Source organism: Portunus trituberculatus, chromosome 13, assembly GCF_017591435.1.
Source record: "Portunus trituberculatus isolate SZX2019 chromosome 13, ASM1759143v1, whole genome shotgun sequence".
NCBI classification, from domain to species: Eukaryota; Metazoa; Arthropoda; class Malacostraca; order Decapoda; family Portunidae; genus Portunus; species Portunus trituberculatus.
This window is the reverse complement of record NC_059267.1, coordinates 7,381,781-7,386,780: the sequence shown is the minus strand read 5'-3', so window position 1 is coordinate 7,386,780 and position 5,000 is coordinate 7,381,781. Positions and strand designations below refer to the sequence as shown.

The window sequence follows — 5,000 nt, the reverse complement described above, 5'->3', positions numbered from 1 at the left end:
AGAGAGAGAGAGAGAGAGAGAGAGAGAGAGAGAGTGTGTGTGTGTGTGTGTGTGTGTGTAAATATATAATGTCTCTATATTTGATATTTGTTGCTACTGCTGTTTATTGTAACTATGCAGACCTTATGAGAGAGAGAGAGAGAGAGAGAGAGAGAGAGAGAGAGAGAGAGAGAGAGAGAGAGAGAGAGAGAGAGAGAGAGAGAGAGAGAGAGAGAGAGAGAGAGAGAGAGAGAGAGAGAGAGAGAGAGAGATCTGGAGGGAAAGATGAACACGAGAAGGCACCCTGAAATACGAAATGAAGTCGCATTATATCCAGGTTGAGAGGCAGAGACGAGCCTGCGGAGGGAGGAATGAATTTAATCCACCCACACCCCCATCCACACCTACACAGTCCCCCACCCCTACTCCATCCTCTCACCACACTCTCCCCATCTCCCTACGCCCTCCCCTAATCCCCTGCCTCCCTTCCACGGAACAAGAACCCAACGTGACGTAAGGAAGAGCGAGGGAGTTTGCATAGAGGCTTAGGAACACCTGTGGCTCGGCTTACCATGGTAGAAAAATGTCATTATTCGCCAGAAAGAAACGTTCTGAAAATGTCAAGACAAAAAAAAATAAAATAGATAAATAAATAAAGTTTACCCCTATAAAATGATAATCAGATAATGCTATACTGAAGTAGCGCTGGCGTGAGTGATTTGAAAGGAAGCTTATAACTATTACTTTCAAAATCAAGGACAAATCAAACTAGAGAAGAACCAGTGATTATAGTAGAAGGAATAACAAGCATAAGCCAAGCAAATTAACTCCTACACACACACACACACACACACACACACACACACACACACACACACACACACAGTAACGTGACCCAAACGAGGCAGTGTGACCTTGGAGGGATCAGTACCAAGCGCCGTGGGGGGAGAGAGGAGGAGGAGAGAGGAGAGGGGAGGAGAGAGGAGAGGAAGAGGGGAGCAGAGGCAGTGGGCGTTAGTATACTGAGGGAAAACGTGGAAAGAGGAAATAAAGGGAAGGAAAGAAGCAAGGCAAGGAAGAATAATACTACTGGATTAGTATGTCTGTGTAGATGACAAGGGAAGGGAAGGGAAGGGAAGGGAAGGGAAGGGAAGGGGAGAAGAAGGGAATGGAAGTGGACGCGTCAGGGGTGATATATGGGGAGGCCAGGGATAGGAGAGGGAGAGGAAGGGAGGGGTGAGGAATCGGGTGTGCGGGGGAAGGGAGGAAAAAAGGGGGAAGAGGGGGAGAAAGGAGGGGAAGTGTGTGTGTGTGTATGTGTGTGTGGGTGTACAATGTTCCCCACCACCACCACCATAACACTGTTATCCACTACGCTATACAGGTAAGGGCTCGCTCTCTCTCTCTCTCTCTCTCTCTCTCTCTCTCTCTCTCTCTCTCTCTCGGTCATTCTATTACATTATTTGTGTAAATATTTATTATTATTGTCATCATCATTATCATTATCGTGATTGTGATTATTATTTTTGTTATTATCATTATTATTATTATTATCATTGTTATTATTATTATTATTATTATTATTATTATTATTATTATTATTATTATTATTATTATTATTATTATTATTATTGTTATTGTTATTTTTCTTGTTTTTCTTGTTAAATATAATTGCATAACACACACACACACACACACACACACACAGAGAGAGAGAGAGAGAGAGAGAGAGAGAGAGAGAGAGAGAGAGAGAGAGAGAATGAAAATACAGAAAAGTGACAGCTAGATGAGGAAAACTAGAGGTCGAATCAGAAGGAAGAGAAGGAGAAGTATGAAGACGAAGACGAATATGAGAACCAAGGTGGTCCTAAAGAGAGAGAGAGAGAGAGAGAGAGGCACCCTTCAAGTGGTTTCTGGCAGCCAGTGAGCGGCGGCGTGGAGTTGCTGGCTTGGTTTTCGCTTCGCCCTGAGCCCTCCACCCGCCACTACTCTCTTGCCTCACGCCGGCTGGAGACTAGCGGGCCGGCACTCTTCACCCTCCTCGCCCTGTCATCCCGTCAGGTCACCCACAGCAGGGCCACACGTGACTCCCAGTGCACGCGGGTGTTGCTATCAGTGCCTCATGGGGCGGAGTGCCAGTCTGGTGCCATGACAGTGAAAGAGGAGATTAAGAGATCGTGTTTTTTGTGGTGAGAAAGTGACAGGGTGTGAGTCTAGTTTGAGGAAGTGTTAAGTGCTGTGTTTAAGTGGTTAATGTGAGGTTTTCGTGATATGTTCTGCTCCGCCTCCTTCTCCTCCTCCTCGTCAGTTGCTTGCAAAGACGTGCCACCTCCTGACTCCTGACCTGTGACTGTGAAGTGACTGTGTTCGGTAATAGTGAAAAAAAATGTTATGTGTGTGTTTGTGTATGTGTGTGTGTGTGTGTGTGTGTGTGTGTGTGTGTGTGTGTGTGTGTGTGTGTGTGTGTGTGTTGTATATTGTTCTTTCGTTCTTCTCTTTCTTCTCTTCCCTTACTTGTTTGCTCTTCCTCTCTCAGTTCCCTTTTATTCACTTTATTCAATCTCCCATATTTACCTCCACTCTTCCTCTCTTCCTCTCTCTTTCTCTCCCTCCATCCCGCTTTCTCTATTTTCCTTCTATTTTCTTATTTCTTTTCCTTTTCGCTTTTCTCTTCCTCGTCTGTGCATTTCAAAAACAGATACGAAAAAAGTAGAAAGGAAAAAGAAATAGCAATGATAATAATGATAGTTAAAATACATAATATTATAGTTTGTTTGATACTGTTGTGATATATAAAGACAGATTTATTTATTATTATTATTATTATTATTATTATTATCATTTTTATCATTACCATTATTATCATTATCATTATTTTTACTATTAGTATTGTCATTGTTATTATTATTATCATTATCATTATTATTATTATTATTATTATTATTATTATTATTATTATTATTGTTATTATTATTATTATCGTTTTATTATTATTATTATTATTATTATTATTATTATTATTATTATTATTATTATTATTATCTTCATAATCTTCCTTTGAACTTTGCTATTTAAATGAAGCGCGAACGGGTCATTTGAATTAGCATTTATATTATTCAAATAACTAAATGCTTTCTGAACACACACACACACACACACACACACATTCTCTCTCTCTCTCTCTCTCTCTCTCTCTCTCTCTCTCTCTCTCTCTCTCTCTCTCTCTCTCTCTCTCTTGAAGGCAATTGAAGGCGGTAACAATATTGAGTAAACATGAGATAATTAGACAAAGAATAGTTTATCTCAGCAAACCACCTTTGAAATTTATAATGAGAGAGAGAGAGAGAGAGAGAGAGAGAGAGAGAGAGAGAGAGAGAGAGAGAGAGAGAGTAATCTGGTGTATTATGAGACTTCAATTATCGTGCTGTTGAGAAGAAAAAAAAGATAAAAAAAAGAGTTCTCTGATTAATCATTGAAATATAACTCTCTCTCTCTCTCTCTCTCTCTCTCTCTCTCTCTCTCTCTCTCTCTCTCTCTCTCTCTCTCATTAGTGAAATGTTTGTGGATTAGCGATATTTTCCCAGTCAGCAATGTTGATAATTATAGTTGAAATCATAGTAGTAGCAGTAGTAGTAGTAGTAGTAGTGGCTGTAGTAGCAGTTGTAGTAGTAGTAGTAATAGTAGTAGTAGTTGTAGTAGCAGTAGTAGTAGCAGTAACAACAGCAGCAGGGTTAGTATTAATAGCAGTAGTAATTGTAGTAGTAGTAGTAGCTGTAGTAGTAGCAGTAACAGTAGCAGCAGCAGTAGTAGTAATAATAGTTAGTAGTGGTAGTAGTAACAGCACCACCGACGAAAACAAGAATAACAACTTCTGCTGCCACCGCCACCGCCACCACCACCATCACCACCACCACCACCACCACCATCACTACTACCTCTACTACGACTACTACTACTACTACTACTACAAATCTTTCAATAACAACAATAATAGCAACAATAATAATCAGTTGCTCTTCAATAATTCTACTTCATTTTCCTCAATATCTTCCTCCTCCTCCTCCTCCTCCTCCTCCTCCTCCTCCTCCTCCTCCTGCTTCACCTCCTCCATATCTTTTAGTGTATAAATGTGTGTGAATATATTCTTTTCTGAGAGAGAGAGAGAGAGAGTAGTTCACGGTAATTGACAAATGGATGTGTATAGTGGACAATAGAGGAGCAATTCGAGAGAGAGAGAGAGAGAGAGAGAGAGAGAGAGAGAGAGAGAGAGAGAGAGAGAGAGAGAGAGAGAGAGAGAGAGAAAGAAGCCTTGTAATATATCTTGGGAGACGAAAAATATCAGACTTAGTACAGAACAAAAGGTGGATTAAAACTGTGTGTGTGTGTGTGTGTGTGTGTGTGTGTGTGTGTGTGTGTTTCATGTTTGCCAGACTGCTCCTCCCTCCTCTCTGCCTCCCTCGTTCCCGCCCCTTAGTTCACATGTGCGTTGCGTCATATTATCAGCCAGAGAGAGAGAGAGAGAGAGGAAAGAAACATTACGCCATTGGAGGACTCAATACACCTGCCAATTATTATCACGGTATTATTTGCGAAGTGCTCATCGTGATATCATTTTTCGTGACAGATTTAACAGATGATTGAAATTAGCTCATCGTCAGCCCAAATACACACATCGGAAAAGTGTAGCTACGTGAGGAAAAGGACTATTGTACCCCAAACATAATTTCAAGACCACAGTTATTTGTATAGCGAATCTACCTACCATATGTTTCGAAAAGGTGCATAGGTGGTTTGAAAGAAATTGTTCCTGTGTGTTTAATTTGGTATTCGTAGTAATGAGTGTCTGGTGAAAACTTTCCTTCGCTTTTCGCTGTTCCTGCTTGCTTATCATGAAGTGATCTACGTGGGAATTAAAGGTCATGCTTCGAAACATTACCGGTGTTTCGCTAATGCCAAAAGGAAATAGTACAAAGTGAAAATACACAAAGATTATACCTCCGAGCCTGTAGACTTTTCGCTGA

General features: G+C 40.8%; 1 protein-coding gene across 9 annotated transcripts in view; it reads left to right on the top strand.

The window, feature by feature from the left end:
* The window catches only part of LOC123503082 (rap guanine nucleotide exchange factor 4-like), a 261,095-nt gene that overhangs the window by 191,567 nt on the left and 64,528 nt on the right, over positions 1-5,000 (top strand). Inside the window, exons 1-2 of one of the 9 annotated variants that reach the window (XM_045252498.1) lie at positions 1,911-2,040; positions 4,604-5,000. The exon at positions 4,604-5,000 is cut by the window's right edge and continues 386 nt beyond it. The exons of 5 other annotated variants lie outside the window; for them this stretch is intronic. The gene's annotated coding sequence lies outside the window, so the exon portion shown is untranslated. Of the gene's footprint in view, positions 1-1,910; positions 2,169-4,603 lie in introns of those variants that run through there. 3 more of the 9 variants (XM_045252497.1, XM_045252499.1, XM_045252500.1) reach the window with 3 other exon arrangements.